The following is an 18,740-nucleotide window of genomic DNA, read 5'->3' as shown; positions in this document are numbered from 1 at the left end:
GGTCACATGACTTCACTTTCAAAAATGTGAAGAAAGCTATCATATCTCTCTATTTAGTCCTCTCTGATCTAAAGTAAGTATAGTTTAAGAATAGCCACTCCATTTATGACTGTTTTAGAAACTATCATTCTGCTCACTTTCCTCTAAAACTATTTCATGAGTGTCTTCTTAAAATGTAATGCTCAAACTGAACATAATACTCCAGATATGGTCTGATTACAGTGGAATATCAATATAGTTGGCAACAGTCACTGCTGATCTAATGCTACTATAACACTTACTGACAAACATATGTGTGTATGTGTGCGTCTGACTCTAAGTCCCAGAACTTTTTCAACGTAGCCCACTTCTCCACGACTTCTTACATGACTTTGTAGTCCACAAGCCAGGACTTCTCCATGCTCTTTTTACATAACTGATTATTTGAACCTTAAGGATTTGTATTTCCTATGATTGAATTTCCCATTATTCCTATTTCATACTATTGAATTTCATAATTTGCATTTCCTATTATTGAATTTCATAATTCCAGACTTTCCTTCTATCAGATCAGTTCAGTTCAGTTCAGTTGCTCAGTCATGTCCGACTCTTTGCAATCCCATGAATTGCAGCATGCCAGGCCTCCCTGTCCATCACCAACTCCGGGAGATCACCCAAACTCATGTGCATCAAGTCAGTGATGTCATCCAACCATCTCATCCTCTGTCCTCCCTTTCTCCTCCTGCCCCCAATCCCTCCCAGCATCAGGGTCTTTTCCAATGAGTCAACCCTTTGCATGAAGTGGCCAAAGTATTGGAGTTTCAGCCTCACCATCAGTCCTTCCAATGAACACCCAGGACTGATCTCCTTTAGGATGGACTGGTTGGATCTCCTTGCAGTCCAAGGGACTCTCAAGAGTCTTCTCCAACACCACAGTTCAAAAGCATCAATTCTTCGGCACTCAGCTTTATTCACAGTCCAACTCTTACTGTCAGAATCTTTTTGTATCCAGATTCTGATACCTCACATGTTATATGTCCCTTTTACCATTAATATGCATTCTGTATTTTCATCTAAGTCATAGATTTAAAAATCATTGCCCAAAGACTGCAGAAAAAGTCATTTTTCCAAAACAAACTATTAATATATCTGGATCAGAGATTATTCCAATAGAGAAAGAGGTGCAAAATACAATATCTTCATAATTATTATCACACATCTCTCCCTTCTAAAGTCTTGAGCACTTTGCTATCAGGTTAATCTGCATAGAACAACAAATGCATCAGGTAACATCTTTACAAAAATAATTACTTGCTCTACCCATCCCATCAAATTCAAATGTTTCTGCTTGGCTTTGAAAAACTTCCACAATTTAATAACCTAATCAATTTTCTGTTACAAGTTAGTCTCCTCCAGGACATTTCCCAAACTTCCAATGTTTCCCTTTGAAACCACCTCTCCTATCTAACTTCTATCTTTCTTTGATAGTACAATTTCAGTTCCAATTTACTCACGAGTGTGTGGAGAGAAGGAGGGAGAATGGAACAAGGAGGAGAGGGAGAGAAAAAGATAGGTGGAGAGGCCTTCCAATCCAGTTTGAGCTCTCTGGTAAGATAAAGTATGCTAAGTCACTTCAGTCGTGTCCGACTCTGTGCGTCCCCGTAGACGGCAGCCCACCAGGCTCCCCCGTCCCTGGGATTCTCCAGGCAAGAACACTGGAGTGGGTTGCCATTTCCCTCTCCAATGCATGAAAGTGAAAAGTGAAGTCGCTCAGTCATGTCCGACCCTCAGCAACCCCATGGACTGCAGCCTTCCAGGCTCCTCCATCCATGGGATTTTCCAGGCAAGAGTACTGGAGTGGGGTGCCACTGCCTCTCCGAGATAAAATATATAAATGACCTATTATGTAAAGTAGCAGGCCATTTACTGCTAATCACCTCTCGGTGTCCCATTATCTGCAACACCACAACCAGCGCACAGTAGGTTCATTTTTCTAAAATAAACTAGATCGTGGAAATCAAAACCCCAGGGAACCGCTGCTAAACAAAGAGAAAAGAGTCCCAACCTCAAAAAATTAAGTTTCCTTAAGTTATTCAGGGAAAAATGATCGTGCCATGCACGAAAAGCGCTATATATACACCGCCCTCTTCCTCTGACTTTTGGATTAAGCATGATATTTCTAATATCACACCACAGCTTGGTCCAGTGGATCGCAAAGAACACGACCTGGCAACTGAACAACAAAAACAACATGATATATTAGCCTTTCGATTTTTGGTTTTGACTTTGGTTAAGCGATGTTTGAGTAACGGAGATTTATGACAGCATCTGGAACCCCATTATCTTCTAAATAAATCGGTTAAAAACATAGAAATACAACCTTCAACTGACCAGCTGCACCTCAAGTTTCTTCTCGAGTAATCTTTGCTGTCCCAGACGGCAGACAGTCGTTTCGTAGGAAATTAGTTCAGATTGTTTTGGGGACTAAAATCTAACCAAAACGACCTATGCGCTCACCCGCACCACCCAAAGGCGGGCTTCTGCAGCCTCCTCCCCAGCGACGCGTGTAACGAAAACACTGTCAGGCCCGTGGCTCCAGAGCGAGAGAGCACACACTGTCTCCCGGACTCCGTCCACGCGTGACTTTTTGCTCTCACCTACCGCAGCAGCCGCCCACAGGACGGCGGCGAGTCCGTGGAGCAGCTACACGCGAAATCAAAAGTCAGCAAACATCGACCGTTGTCAATTTTCAAACCAGCCGCCTCCTCCTGGAAGTCCCTCCCCGTTCCGCCCCGCCCACTTCCTGCGCTCCGATCGCGCCGGGTACCGGCTGGGCTCAATATGCTTAGAACGGTTTGGCGCTGGAGTTGCGAGAGAGAACGCTGGGCTGTAGGCGGAACTATTTTTTCGCGGAGTTGACGTCCAGTCGGAATTGGATTCTGCAGGAAGTGGCAGAGCCGCGGTTTGGGGAAGTAACCCGGCGTTGCCGCGGAATTCCCGAGGTCAGTGGACTTGTTTGGCTTTAGAGATAAAGAGCGAAAGTGAATAGAGGGTTTCTGGAGACTTAAGCTAAGCTCCGGGTAACAAATAAAGGAGCACGTGGGGCTGTCAATGGGGCAAGGTAAGTCATAGAGACTCAGAGTGGTAATAATGCTGATGTTTTTTGAACAGAGCCCCCGGGTTCTGTGTTGGATGCTTACAGGTATTATCTCTTTTCAGTTCAGTCGCTCAGTCATGTCTCTTTGCGACCCCATGGACTGCAGCACGCCAGGCTTCCCTGTTCATCACTAACTCCCCGAGCTTGCTGAAACTCATGTCCATTGAGTCGGTGATGCCATCCAACCATCCCACCCTCTGTCGTCCTCTTCGGCCTTCAGTCTTTCCCAGCATCAGGGTCTTTTGCAAAGAGTCAGTCTCTTCGCCTCAGGTGGCCAAAGTATTGGAGTTTCAGCTTCAGCATCAGTCCTTCCAATGAACACCCAGGACTGATCTCCTTTAGGATGGACTGGTTGGATCTCCTTGCAGTCCAAGGGACTCTCAAGAGTCTTCTCCAACACCACAGTTAGAAAGCATCAATTCTTCGGCGCTCAGCTTTCTTTATAGTCCAACTCTCATATCCAACTGACTACTGGAAAAACCTTAGCTTTGATTAGACAGACCTTTGTCAGAAAAGTAATGTCTCTGCTTTTTAATATATTGTCTAGGTTGGTCATAGCTTTTCTTCCAAGGAACAAGTTTCTTTTAATTTCATGGCTGCAGTCACCATCTCCAGTGATTTTGGAGCCTCCAAAAGTAAAAAGTCTGTCACTGTTTCCATTGTTTCCCCATCTATTTGCCATGAAGTGATGGGGCCGGATGCCATGATCTTCGTTTTTTTAATGTTGAGTTTTAAGCCAGCTTTTCACTCTCTCCTCTTTCACTTTCATCAAGAGGCTTTTTAGTTCCTCTTCACTTTCTGCCATAAGGGTGGTGTTGTCTGCATATCTAAGATTAATGATATTTCTCCCGGCAATCCTGATTCCAGCTTGTGCTTCATCCAGCTCTGCATTTCACATGATGTACTCTGCATATAAGTTAAATAAACAGGGTGACAGTATACAGCCTTAACGTATTTCTTTCCCAATTTGGAACCAGTCTGTTCCATGTCCCGTTCTAACTGTTGCTTCCTGACTTGCATACAGATTTCTCAGGAGGCAGATAAGGTGGTCTGGTATTCCCATCTCTTAAAGAATTTTCCACAGTTTTTTGTGATCCACAATATCTCTTTTAGGATTCATTAAAAAGGGAAAAGGGTCTAATAGATACCATCATCAACTTAGGGATTAATTCAGGGAAATTATGCCACCGAAAGCTATGTGCAGAAGTTCGTGCGTGCATGCTAAGTCACTTCAGTTGTGTCCAACTCTTTGTGACCCTATAGACTATAGCCCACCAGGATCCTCTGTCCATGGGATTTTCCAGGCAAGAATAATGGAGTGGGTTGCTAGTTCCTACTCCCATGTGGGTAGAATCCTGGTCTTCTGCCTCCCTTCTTTCATGCTGCCACAAGAGCCAGACACTGCCAATGCCTTCCAACTGTTCCCTGAACACACATGTACCTGAGTGAGTTGGATTCTTTAGTTGATGCCTGAACGAGGGGCAGGCACCTCATACCTAGTCACAAATCAAGGCCTTGCAGCAGAAGATGGGACGATAGGACGGCCTAGTTGTCCGGGAGAGTGGGGGACAACCATTTAGTTTCATTATGTATTGGGACACTGGAAGATGTAATAGAACTTGCATCTTATTGCAGGGTACAGTATTAATTAGTGAGGGTGATGTACTGGTTGGGACGTCTGCACTGAATCAAGTGAAAAATAATGCTGGAAAGATTGTACTGACAATAGACACAAATTCTGGTACTTTGTTGTATGGGGGAGTAGAGGCTCTACCTATTAATACAGAAATTTATGCTAATTTGAAGTAAAAGTCCATTTCATATTCAGTAGTTTAGGGCTTTCTTTTCCCCTTTCTATGTCCATTTACTGATGTAATTCTCAAAAGTCTGAATCTAATAAAACTCAAAAGTTAGTTAGGAAATAGATTTTTTAAAAACATTGAGAGTCTGGAAAAAAGAGACCTTTCTCATTGGCACTTACCAAATCAAGCTGATTACTTGTGAATGCATGTAACTCCACTAGGCCATATCTTCTTAGAAACAGAGAAAAGGAATATAGACAGCAGTAATATAGATAGCAGAATATAGACAGCTTAGCTCTTGAGTCAGAAGAAGCTGGCTTTAAATCCCTCATTACACTGCTTACCAGCTATGTGGACTCAGGCAGCTTGTTTAACCTAACTAAACTGGTTTCTGCATCTTTAAAATAGCTATAATATCTGTTTTATAGGGTGTCATGAAGGTTAGATAGATTTATTCATGTATAAAGTATTTGGCAGAATAAGTATTAATGTTACCAGTTATTTTGACTATTATTATTTATACACTGTCTTAGTAAAATATCCTGCAAATGTTAAGTGTTCAACCATTGTTAAGAGTCCAGACAAGGAAAAGTGACCTATTTGTAAACCAAAAATAGAATGAACAATATGGAGAGAGAAAAATGAGGTGAAAGAGGAGCAGAATGACGGTATTTATAGGATAATAATTGTGTATTTGAAGGATAATTTTACTGTAGATATGGCAGATTGATAGTTTATTAGAATTAAAGTTAAGAAAAAACTAATAGGTATTTATTCAGGTTGTCTTGATTATAAGGGTAGATCTAACTCTTCAACATTTAGTTGTCTGTTACTGGTCACTGTGGAGTAGAAGGCAGAACATCAGAAATACAGAAATCCCAGCCTAGACTGTCTGGAGTTTTGTCATCATTCACAAAGACATTAACTACAGCAGAAAATTAGATTCCGTTAGTCTTATGGCTGCAACATCTTTTTCCCCTGCACCTGTGTACCCTCACATGGTCCATATCTGCTCTTATATTTCATTTTCCCTCTCAGCCCTCCTGCCATTACCGCCCTTCCCAGCCTAGACCACATGATTTATCAATATCCAGAGACCCTGTGTTTCCTTGCCTCAGACCCCAGTGCCTGTCAAGACCTTAATGCTGAGTCTGCCCCATAAATCTCCAGCTGAGCGCCTTGGAGGAAATAACACAAAGTGACATACAGCAGATTCTTGGTCTGCAGCTTCAGCTTACTCCAGGTCTTGACACTCCTTTATCATTTGTCAGCTCCCAGTCTTTCAGTGATAGCTACTCCTCCTTCCTCAGCTTCAACTTCTTTTTTTATTAGAAGGTGACTAGAGTTGTCTAAAAGGTATTTTTCAAGCACTTAGCACACATTCACATGTGCCTGCCATTTTTATGCCAGTTCCTTTTTTAATTCGTGTTCTTTTTCTATTATAGATTGCGCTTGAGATCCCAGATGACAGACCTGTAAAGACTGAGCAGACCTTTGACTGACAAGACGGGATGCTCAGTGAGACATCGCAGCCTGCAGCTAGGACTTCATCTTTAACTCAGGTGGTATTCCTGTGGTAGCTAGTGCTTTTGGTTAAAAGTTTTTAAATCTCTTTTTAAGTGACAAGATTTCCAAATTATTTCTGCTTTTTTTTAGTGGGTTAGTAAGGATGAAAAATTGATTCACTTGGTCTAGTGTGGTCAGAATAGGTGAAATACTAAGACTGGGTCTGATGCCCTCCTTGCCATCAAAGACCCACTCATTTGAGGATGGAGATTTCCTAGGGGCCGCAAACGTTTCCCACAACCTTGTACCTAGTTAACTGAGAAAATTCAAGAAACTTAAGTAACATATCTTAACTTCCTGTCCACCCCACATTTATCTGCCTCTTTTATTGATCTTGGAAAATGAATAGCACCCACTCCTCCTGTGCTATTGATCAGTGTTACCTTTGACACCTTTGATCAGACCCTTCTTGAAACCTAAATCCCTTTGCTTCTCTCCTGTTTGTTCTCCTTATCTCATGCTTCTTAAGGGCTCTTTCTCTGCCTGTCCTTTAAATAACGTAAGTTTAAACCTTGATTTTTTTTTCTCTTTTTTTGCATGAATATTCCCCTTCAGAGTACCATATTTGCTCATTGTTTTAAGCTATTTGCTTAAGGATCCTAAAACTACTACTATACCTGACTTCTTCCTTGAGACTCAGACTTTTATTTGCCTACTAGATAGATCCATTTGGGAGGGCTTATGAGCCATTTAGATTCTAATTTATCCCTTCCTTTTATTTCAACTACCAATCTATCTTACTGTTGCCTCCAACCCTCACCTACATCCCCCAGTTTGTCTTTTCAGTAGCAGCCGGAATGATCAGTCTTAAATGTAAATCTGACCATTTTAGTGGTCTGTTTCAATGTCTGCAACCCTCGCCCGCCCCTGCCACCACCACCATCACCTACAAGATCAAGTCTACCTCCATAGCCTGTACCGTAGGACCTCCGTAATCCCACCACTGTTTATGTTTCCACTGTCATCTTCCATCACACCCACTTCCCATTCATAACACTGTTTTATACTTACAGAACTTTCATACTATCATTGACACTCTCTGGACTGTCTTGATTTTCTTCGTCTAACTCTTACTTTCTTTACTTATTTTTCAGATGTCTTCTAAAAAGCCTTTCCCTAATCCACAGACTGAGCTAGTTGACTTTCCTTCTGACTTTCTGAGTGTTGATTGATTTATCCAGAAAATACTTAGCCTCTTATTTTGTGCCAAACACTGAGCTAGATATGGAAATATAATAATGAACACGTACATGTAAAAATCAGTCTAATAATTGACGTGACAAAGCTTATATTCTCATAGGGAAGGGAAACTCGAATTTTAAAAATGTAGTTCAGTCTGAATGGTTCCATGCTTGTGAATAGATAGGAATTAGCCAGATTAAAGGCTGGAGGGCAAGATAGAGATAACTGTAAAGGCCCAGACATGAGAGGAGAGCATAGTCCAGGAACAGAGATTCTAGATGCAGGGGAAGTAAACAGGCCCAGATCATGAGAAGTATTGCTGATAATATTAAGGCATTTGACCTTCTTCCTAAAGATAATAGTAAGTTTGAAGGGTTTCAACATGATTAGGTTTGTATTTTAGGTAATGACTCTGGGAACTGTGAGAAAATGGAATTGAGTGGCAAGAGTAATGGAAGGAAAACCAGTTAGGCCATCGTTGTGGTGATTCAAGGAAGAGAAGATGGCAGCCTGTACTAGGGCATTGCCAGTGTGATGGAAATACAAACCCAGAGGAATTCAGGAAGTAGAACTGGCAAGATTAGACAACTGAATGGGAAGGGCAGAGGTGAGAGAAATAAAGGGTAGAATTCCACAAACAAGTTTTAGTGAAGACCCTATTTGCTATCGTATGTTCACAGCCTGGAAGCCCTTAGACATTGTAGATGCTTGATAGATATCTGCTGAGTGAGAGTTTTCTGGCTTGAGCCTAGATAAATGAAATGCCGTTTTTTGATTTAGGAAATGTAGAGGTGAACTCATTGGGGGAGGTGGCTGATGATTGAGTTTTGGATGTGTCTAGCTCAAGATGCGGAGAAGGCAATGGCACCCCACTCCAGTACTCTTGCCTGGAAAATCCCATGGATGGAGGAGCCTGGTAGGCTGCAGTCCATGGGATCGCGAAGAATCGGACACGACTTCACTTTTCACTTTTCACTTTCATGCGTTGAACCCACTCCAGTGTTCTTGCCTGGAGAATCCCAGGGACGGGGGAGCCTGGTGGGCTGCTGTGTATGGGGTCACACAGAGTCGGACATGACTAAAGTGACTTAGCAGCAGCAGCAGCTCAAGATGCCTGTGGGAGATACACCTGAAAATGACAGATACACCTGAAAATGACAGATACAATGCAATTGGGAGAAATCTCAGACATATTCTTTGTATACTTTAAAAAAATAAAGGTTTATATTTTGTTGAAATGATCTGTTTTGTGTCTGTCTCCATTACTACACAGGACTGATTCTTTTTTTTTTTTTTTAACTTATTTTTCATTTGGAGGAAGATTGCTTTACAATGTTGTTAGTTTCTACTGTACAACAACTTGAATCAGCCATAATTATATATATATCACCTCCTTGGGCCTCCCTCCACCCCACGCCACCGCCACCCCCACCCCGCCCCTTCAGGTTGTCACAAAGCAGCGAGGGCTGATTCTGAATGACTTGATTCCCTAGCACCTTACACCATGTCTGGCACAAACAGGGCACCCAGGCATTGTTGAACTACTCCTTTTTAAACATGGTACGTCTAACAGGAGAAATTAATAGTAGTAGTCTCTGAGGAGGGAGACTGGGGCTCAAAAGATTTTATTGTATGTATTTTGGTTCTTCTTGCTTTTTCGCTCATTTGCTTATATTTCCTATGAAAAATAAAAATGATGAAAAAGAAGTGCTCAATTTGTATGAACTTTAAGCTGAAAACAATACTCCACCTATGATCTGATACAGAGTAGAATATTAATGCTATATGAAGTCATACTGTTAATAGCATTTTTTGACCACATCACATTATCAACTTGTTTACAGATTTGATGATCGTATCATTGTTGCTGTTGTTCAGTTCACTTACATAAATAATATTTATTTATGTCTTTAAAAGAGTGAAATTATCAGCACATACTTTATATTAAGGGCATCAGGAAATCTTTGAAACTATGTACTGTGAGGTATAGTTAAAACTTACCAAGCCAAAGGAGTATGGTACTTTTATATCTGCCTAACAGTTCATATGAGAGAAAGCAGCATGCCTCTTTGACCTGTCAGCTAACATTTATTGTTTGCTAACATTACAGGTAGTATCCAACATGCAAAACCCTTTCTTTACGAGCGTTGGAATGTTCCTTTTACATCTTAACTGTAGTTAATTATGAATGAGTACGTAATAATGCTTCTGTGTCTTTTGAATTGGCATTTTAGTGTGTGGTCTTATCTAAGGTTGGGGTTGTAGGTGTACTACAGATGCACTAACATCTAGAGGTGAATTCTAGCAGCATTTTAGTTTCCACAGCACATTCACTGGGTGGCGCTGTTGTATTAATGTTGACCTGACACAGCGTAGTAGAAGTTTTCATTTTCTTTTACAGAAGTAAATAGAGCGGAGTGATGAACACTGAACACAGTGTTCTAGGTGGAAACGTTAGATTCTGACTTTGTTGGCTTTAAGATACATATTTAGAGTTCAGGCTTAAAACAAACAGCATTGAATTCAAAGTAGGTGTCTGTTTTTGTATTGCCTTTTAGTCATTCCAAATCTGTTAATCTATTTCATTCCTCATCTGTGTCCATCTTTATTGGTAGATTTGGGAACTGGGCTACACATTTGAGTTACTTTAAACAGTACCTTTGTTTTGGATTCAAATGAAATGTTTAGTCTGAAACCATAAAATATATGTCCTTTCTTTGTTAATTTGTGATGAACTCTAAACCGAATGTAAGGAAGCAAAAATTTGGTATATTCTACTTTAACCTCCTAGTATCCTATCCTCAACTTTCACATCAACCTGTATTATTGTAACATAGCATAGAGAACCTTGGGCTTCCCAGGTGGCACTGGTGGTAAAGAACTGGCCTGCCAATGCAGGAGACATAAGAGTTGCTGGTTTGATCCCTGGATTGGGAAGATCCCCTGGAGGAGGGCATGGCAACGCACTCCAGTATTCTTGCCTGGAGAATCCCATGGACAGAGGAGCCTGGTGGACTATGGTCCATAGGATCTCAAAGAGTCAGACTCGACTGAAACAACTTAGTAGCAGCAGCAGAGAGCCTAAGAAATCAGTAGCCCATACAAATTGAATATTGATAAAAGTATTTGTCTAATGTGACTTTTTAAAGTACGATTCTTATACTGTGGGTATTTCTTATTTTGGTATTGTAATATCCTGTAGTGCTAACAGTTATTTCAAGGAAGTTTAAGAGATTCTTGGGGGAGGAGGGGTAGGAAATGTGAACACTTATGTTAAAATTAATCATTTATAACAGATTTTGGAAAAGGAAGTTAAAAAAATAGGACCAATAATGACAGTATCAGAAAACTCTGGAGATAACTAGCTTTTTTGTCAGAGTTTTAGTGTCACATTGTCATTCCAATAGATTCTTTTATGCTAGTGACTTCTGTTATCTAGAGTAAATCTTCTAGTATGGACTTTATTTAATGAACTCTTAGAAGGAAATCACTTCTAAGTTCTCAACATCTTCTTTCCATAGCCCCTAATCTTACTTCTCTGAAAAAGAAGGCTGTATCTGTGTGTTTTATCAAAACATTTCTACATAAGTACCAGGTAAGAGTATCTAATTTCGCCATTAGTATTTGAAAAAATTACTCTTCAGTTTTCACTGACTGTTAAGCAGGCAACTGATAAACAAATTGACCAGGTAAATTCAAAATTGATATCTGAATGTTGTCCTAGGATAACCCATTAAGACAATTTCCATTTATATACCTTTTGCATACAGCATTTAAATAATACTAGTTCACGTTCATAGAAGGTATTCTAGGTGCTAGGTCCATGTATTTTCTCATTAATTCTCAGAACTGCATGAAGTACTTTCCATTCCCATTTTTCAGATGTAAAACCAAAAACTTCAGTCACTTAAGAAAACTTAAACAATTTGTTTATAGTCATACATCTAGAAAAAGAGCCAAACTTTGAACCCATGCAGTCTAACTAAGTGGAAGCTAAGTCTAAGTGGAAGCTATCTTTAGCTACTCTACTATACTGCCTAATCTCAAACCCTTATAACTGGTAGGGGCAGTGTTAATTTTGTAACAGACCCCTTCTTGTGTTCCTCAGATTGTGTCCCTGGGTTTACCAGCCTTTACCACCTCCCTACAATACTCACACACAAAAACCAGTGTTGTTTCTGACACTGTCTACTTGGCAATGCTGCCAAAGCCCACAAGTTAACAGGGAGCTCTCTCTCACAAGACTGCTGCCGCTTCAGCGGCCAGTTACAAGTCCCACATTGTCATCTGTACTTCTAACTGATGGACTATAAATTGGAGTTACCACAGTTCCCTCCTCAGGTTTCAGTAATTTGCTAGAAAGACTCAGAACTCGGGGAAACAAGTCTACTGGTTTGTTAATAATAAAGGATATAAAGGAGTAGCTGGATGTGAGATACATACGGCAAGGTCTGGAAGGACCCCAAGCACAAGAGCTTCTATCTCCATTGAGTTGAGGTGCTCCCTGGCACGTGGATGTGTTCATCAACCCAGAAGCTTTCTGAACCCCATACTTTGATTCTGCAGACATGATTGATTACTAACTCAGTCTCTAGCCTCTTGCCTCTGGCCCCTCCAAAGAATGGGGATTGCAGCTGAAGTTTCCAAGCTTCTAATCATGGCTTGGTCTTTCTAGTGATCGGCCTTCATCCTGAAGTTATCCAGGAGCTCACCATAAATTGCCTCAGAGCAAAAGATGCTCGGATTACCCAAGGTGTTTCGGTGCTCTGTGTTAGGAACTAGGGTGAAAGACCAATTATTAGAACAAAAGATATTCCTAGCACCTTTATCAGTTGGCAAATTACAAAAGTTTTAGCGGCGCTGGCCAGGAACCAGGGCCTAAAGTCAAATTTTCTATTATATCACAATAGCACAGTGAGAAACTACAGTGTCCTTTTATCTGCTCGTGTTTAGACTCATTATTCCAGTACTAGTGTGTTTCTCACATCATCCAGTCCACTTTTCTTGTTCAACTTAATCTTCCCCTACATGTGTTTTATTTAAGTGTAGTTAATTTATAATGTGTTAATTTCTACTGTACAGCAAAATGACTCAGTTGTACATATATGTGTGTTTGTGTATATATATATACACAGTCATATGTACACTTTCGTTTTTATATTCTTTTCCTTTATGGGTTATCCCAAGACGTTGGTCTCTATGCTATGCAGTGGGACCTTGTTGTCCATCCATTCATATGTAATAGTTTGCAGCTGCTGACTCCAAACTTCCGTTCCATCGCTCCCCCACTTCTTGGACCCGGCCTCCTCCTTGGCAACCACAAGTCTGTTCTCTTATGTCTGTGAGTCTTTTCTGTCTTTTACAGTCTTTTAAAGCATACCCTCTGTTCTCATCAGACTGGTCTCCTCACCATAATCCCAGCTCCCATCACCGTCAGCCCTCAGTAGCCTATTTCCACCCTGGTGTATTTTGTTCCTTTTCTATTTAGGGTTCTCTTTCCTCTGTTTCCTGTCTAGCCAAATTGAATTCAGCTATCACTTCTTTCACCCATCCTTCACTTCCTGCTCTAGTCCACACAGATCTCTCTTTTATTTGTTTTCCTAGTATGTACTACATAGTAACTTACCATGTTATAAGTTCTTGGATAAGTTCTTCCATACAGGTAAATTTGATTATCTTAATTAAATTGCAAGTACTCTTAAAGTCCTAAAATTACTCTCAAGTCCTAAAATTTCTTCTTTATACATCCTATAATAGTGAACTCCAGTTGGTCTATAAATATAGTCTGACCCATGGACCTATTTAGATCCCTGATAAAGTTTTATCATTTTTAATGAGAAAAATAATACAATGTAGTGAGTTTCTCATAAAGCTAGATTTATTTGGTTTAAAAATTAGCTTAATATTACATCATGTCTTTTCTATACTTTTTGCATTGAATTATCATTTTTTCCTAAGGTGACTGTAATAATAGATGGCTGTTTTCCAAATGTTCCTGTTTGTCAAAGTACATAATTGTTAGTCCTGTGTCAGTACCTCACTTTTCTTGTACTGCTTCAGATAATCCAAAAGTCAGAGCATTACTGCCATCACTGCCATGATTTAGTTACTTTAATTCATGTCACACAGCTCATTTATTCAAGAAGTTTCAGTTGAGTACCAACTCAATTTAAAATGCATTAAATATTGAACACATTGAGAACATACTGGTAAACACTGAAATGAGGAGAGATTCTTTTTATTCAGTTGTTGTCTGGCAGACCGTGTTCTCTGGTAAAGTGATCTGAACTAAACGTTAAGAATCACTCTGACAGAGAAATTTTTTTTTTTTTTTTTTAATGTAGTTCAGTAGTCAAGATCATTTGTGATGGTGAACTTGTTTGAAATTCAAATTTTTGGACCCCTGCCCCCAGACCCACAGAATCAGGATCTCTGGGTTTAAGAATTTTAGCATTTTAAAGTCATTTCCCCAAGTCATTCTGATGCAGTTCATTAGAGTTAAGAACAACTGCTAACCTAGCAGACTAATTATAGATCTAGATTCAGGACCCAGTTCTGCCAGTTACTAGTCATCATTTTTTGGGGAAAGTTTCTTAACATCTACAAATCTCAGCTGTTCTAGAAAATATGGTTAATAAGTCTGCTGAGATGAGGACTAAGTGAGAGAGTGACTATAAGGTAGTGGTCCAATGAGTATGGTCAATAAATACTAGTTAACTTCCTTTCCTTCCTTTGAAATTCCTTTACACTTTGATGAGTAGAATAGTTTCTGATAATTTATTTGACATTACTCTGACTGCAACCAGTTGTGTGTTACTAATTTTTTTTTCATCTTTTTTTCTTATTGCTGTTGAAGCCAAGGTCATCCTACTTGTCATTAAGGAGCAGGAATATAGTACTTTCTTAATCCCCAGTTTCCTGCTGCTCCTTTTCTTACCAGCAAGTAACCAAATGGACTAGAAAACATTTGGGTGTTGGTTTCTGTCTGGGGAAATTCTCCTTAACTCACATTCACAATACTTCTGACACCAGATGTGGGGGAAAGAGGGTGCTCAGAGGGGGAGTGCAGTTTCCATCAAGCAATTATTCAACAACCAGCTGGGTGTCCCACAGTTCTGTTCAGTTCTGATACTGTCCACCTGGAGTTCGCATCAGATCCCACAAGTTAAGAAATTGAGTCCACAAGCCTGCCCCCATTTCAGATGTCAACCACGAAGTCTAGGTTGTTGTTGCCTGGAAAATCCCATGGACGGAGGAGCCTGCTGGGCTGCAGTCCAGGGGGCTTCTAAGAGTCGGATAGGACTGAGCGACTTCACTTTCGCTTTTCACCTTCATGTATTGGAGAAGGAAATGGCAACCCACTGCAGTGTCCTTGCTGGAGAATCCCAGGGACGGGGGAGCCTGGTGGGCTGCCGTCTATGGGGTCGCACAGAGTCGGACACGACTGAGGCGACTTAGCAGCAGCAGCAGCAGCAGGTTGTTACCTGTACTTCTGACCAATCACCTATAAACCAGGGCTTCTGTGACCCCTCCTTGGGTTTGATAATTTTCTAGAATGGCACACCGAACTCAGGGAAATTCTTACCTGTGTTTACCAGTTTATTATAAAGGATATAATAAAGGATACGGATGAACAGTCAGCTGAAGAGATACATAAGATGAGATCCAGAAGGGTCCTGAGCATAGGAGTTTCTGTCCTTGTGGAGCGGAGGTGTCCTAGCCTCCTAGATGGACTTTCCTGGTGGCTCAGATGGTAAAGCGTCTGCCTACAACGCCAGAGATTTGTGGGGTCCAAAGAGTCCATGGGGTCGCGAAGAGTCGCACATGACTGAACGACTTCACTTTCACTTTTTCACCCTCCCAGATGTGCTCACCAACCCAGAAGCTCTCTGAACACCATACTGTTGGGATTTTTATCACGGCTTCATCATGTAGGCATGATTAATCATTAACTCGGTGTCTAACCTTTCTTCCCTTGCCAGAGAATGGGGTTTGGAATTAAAAGTCCCAAGCTTCTAGTCATGGCTTGCTCTTACTGGGGACCAGCCCTCTTGGACGCTATCCAGGAGCCCACCAAGACGGCCTCATTTGAACAAAAGACACACTCCTATACCCAGAAAATTCCAAGGAATTTAGGAGCTCTGTGTCAGAACTAGGGTCAAAGACCAAACATGAGAACAGAAGATGCTCCTAGTGCTTTTATCACTTAAGAAACCCTTAAATTATAAAGGTTTTAAGAACACTGTTCCAGGAAGCAAGGGCATTGTTTCTATTATTTCAGTTTCCTACTCAATAAAACAGGAACTTATTCTAGATAATTTAATAGATTCTTCCTGCTTAAATAAAAAAGACAAAATTTTTAAATTTTCATTTCATAAATAAAAACTAAGAAGTCTTTATTAAGTTCTCCAATGTAAAATCCTAATGTAAAATGCTAGACTTAGATTGGAAAAAACTTTTATTTCAGGGAAAATAAAGATATACTAGAGTCAATTTTTATATAAATGATGACATCTCTGGCTCAGAAAGAAGATGCATTAGGGAGAGATAGCAGGGGCTAGAGAGTGGGAAAACCACACTTTGAGTAGCCTAGTCATATCAAAATCCCATAGCTCTTTCCTCTGTTTTAGTGTTACCTCTTATAGGAGTTGCTCCTAAATATGAGATGAGTTCTTTTGTATATGAATTCAGAAATTAAAAAATTAGAAAAAAGGCATTTTATATTATTAAATAATTTGCTAGGTCTGCTGTAACAAGTACCTCAAACTTCTTATCTTTAGCAACCAGAAATTCATCGTCTCATAGTTCTGAAGACTACAAGTTCAAGATTTGTAAGCAAACAAGGCCATCACTGAACTCAAGCTTGGCTGCTTCCCAACTGAAAGTCCAGCATTCAAGAGACAAGTGTTGGTGGAAAAGGCGAAGTCATTTTATTCAGAAGACCAAAAATCTAGAAGGTTGGTGGACTAATGTCCTAAGACCACCTCCAAGTTTCAGGTTGGAAGACAAAGGTTTTGAAGACAAGTGTGAGGGAAGGGGCTGCAGAGGCCATGAAGGGCTTGTGCACAATTCTCAGGCTGGTTGACATCAAAGTGAAGTTTTGAGCATTGTCGACATTTTGGTTTCAACCAATCTGGAGTCTACATGGTTGAAGTCAACAGTTTTCATCTGATGGAAGTCTGCTTCCTGTAAAAACAACTAGTACTTTATCTATCTATATCTTTCAGGGAACTGGGAGTTGAGTGACTCTGCCACTGTGGCTGGTTTATAGTCTAAATTGTTACCAGTTTCCTAGCCCAACAGCTATTCATTTTTACATCTTCCGATTTCCTGCTCATTAACTCTTGAGCCAACATTTGCAGAATCAGGGGAGGCCTGGAACACTAAAGCAAAGCCTTTCATTTCAAGGGACAGGGATATAGGAGCTTGTATGCAGTTTCAGTCCTCCTTTTACTTGATACTCCTCAATCTTGAGGGGAACAGGATTAGGACAAGAAAGGGAATGTGATTTTGCATAGAGGGGTTAACTGTAAACTCTGCAGAGGAAACAAAGTTTGGGGTTTTGGTCTCGGGGGCATTTGGTCTCAGATTAAGGTGTCGACAGAGTTGGTTCCTTCTGAGGGTTCTGAGGAAGAATCTGTTCCATGCCCCTCCCCTAGCTTATGACAGGTTGCTGGCAATTTTTGGTGTTCCTTGGTTTGCAAATATACCACATGACATCCTCACTATTTTGTATCTGTGTCCAAATTTCTCATAAGGACACCAGTCATATTGCATCACCCAAATGACCTCATTTTAACTTGATGACTTCTATAAAGACCCTATTTCCAAATAAGGTCAAATTCTGAGATTCGGGGGCTTAGGACTTCAGCATATTTCTTATGGAGGGTGTAATTCAATCCATAAAACATGATTCACAACACCCTTCCTGAACAGGATCTATAAATAGCCTGAGGGTTCAAACCAGGACAAGTGTGCATGCTTTCCTCAGAGCAAAATGCAATCCCTTTTTGTACCTCCTTTTAAAATTGAGTACTAATTTATTATTTTTGTATTGACTAATGTCCTTTGAGTGCAACATGCTCAGTTTATGTGTTTCATTTTATTTTTCTTAGAAACAGAACTCTTAAAAAGCACTGTCTGAATATCTTCAAAGGGAACAAGCAAAGGTAATTGAATTGGTGGCACTTTGAGTCTTGTCATAGAGAAAAGTAGGTTTCATTCAAAAGACCATAGACAGCTATCCTAATTTACTGAGGACTGACAGTGTCCCTGAATTCTAAAACTGTGCACTTAGTGAATTGTTGTTTTTATTGTTGCTAAGTTGTGTCTGACTCTTTTGCAACCCCATGGACTGTAGCCCACTAGGGTCCTCTGTCCATGGGATTTCCCAGGCAAGAATACTGGAGTGGGTTGCCATTTTCTTCCCCAGGGAATCTTCCTTAGCCAGGGATGGAACCTGCATCTCCTGCATTAGCAGGCAGGTTCTTTACCAGTGAGCCACCAGGGAAGTCCGCTTAGTGAATACACAGAAATAAAGTTGAAAGGAACATAATAGAGTGAGCATGTATCAGTTTAGAAACAACTTTTAAAATATGCCCAAACTCCAGCCTGCTGGCATAGTAGCTTGCTAACATGGAAAAACTTTGTTTTAATGTGTGTAGTCAGTGATCAGTGGTCCATGTTACATCCATATCATTCTGAAGGTAGTCATATACCAGCATTGGGCACCACAGTTTTGTAGTGTCAGTCACAATTGATCAGCTGAGGACCTGCGACCCTACTTAAAATCTGGCTGAGAGGATAAAGTAAGGGGAGTATGGTGCAAGAGAATCACAAATAGAAATGCCAACAAAAGGGAGAGCTTGTCCTCTTCTTCCTTGCTCATCTGTAGAACCTACAGGCCTGCTTTAGAGTTCCCTTTGGAACACAGTGGGGTAGGAGAGAATTCTTAGGAAAGCTTGACAAGGAATTCAAAAGAGCACATTTTAAACATGAAAGAAAGTGCCTATTTCTTATTTAGGTATTCTGAAAGCGGAAGGCTTACAAGTGTA

At 40.6% G+C, this 18,740-nt stretch overlaps 1 protein-coding gene and 1 long non-coding RNA gene across 7 annotated transcripts in view; one reads left to right on the top strand and one right to left on the bottom strand.

The window, feature by feature from the left end:
- The window catches only part of NUF2 (NUF2 component of NDC80 kinetochore complex), a 42,635-nt gene extending 39,886 nt beyond the window's left edge, over positions 1 to 2,749 (bottom strand). The window contains exon 1 of one of the 4 annotated variants that reach the window (XM_086393840.1): positions 2,360 to 2,749. The gene's annotated coding sequence lies outside the window, so the exon portion shown is untranslated. The remainder of the gene's footprint in view (positions 1 to 2,359) is intronic. The other 3 variants (XM_086393841.1, XM_086393839.1, XM_086393837.1) reach the window with 3 other exon arrangements.
- A 160-nt stretch (positions 2,750 to 2,909) lies between these two features.
- On the top strand, positions 2,910 to 18,521 carry LOC147377065 (uncharacterized). Of its 3 annotated transcripts, none has more exons than XR_015161309.1 (3): positions 2,910 to 3,100; positions 6,384 to 6,500; positions 16,467 to 18,521. It is a non-coding gene; the product is annotated as an uncharacterized LOC147377065 (long non-coding RNA). The 3 variants fall into 3 exon arrangements; XR_015161311.1 differs by lacking the exon at positions 16,467 to 18,521 and adding an exon at positions 11,208 to 11,281; XR_015161310.1 differs by lacking the exon at positions 16,467 to 18,521 and adding an exon at positions 8,687 to 8,927.
- The last annotated feature ends 219 nt before the right edge of the window (positions 18,522 to 18,740 follow it).

The sequence above is a fragment of the Bos grunniens genome, chromosome 3 (genome assembly GCF_055505025.1).
Source record: "Bos grunniens cultivar Pamir isolate PY7600 chromosome 3, Bosgru_T2T1.0, whole genome shotgun sequence".
Classification (NCBI taxonomy): domain Eukaryota; kingdom Metazoa; phylum Chordata; class Mammalia; order Artiodactyla; family Bovidae; genus Bos; species Bos grunniens.
The sequence above is the reverse complement of the archived record's forward strand: the minus strand, read 5'-3'. Positions and strand labels throughout refer to the sequence as shown.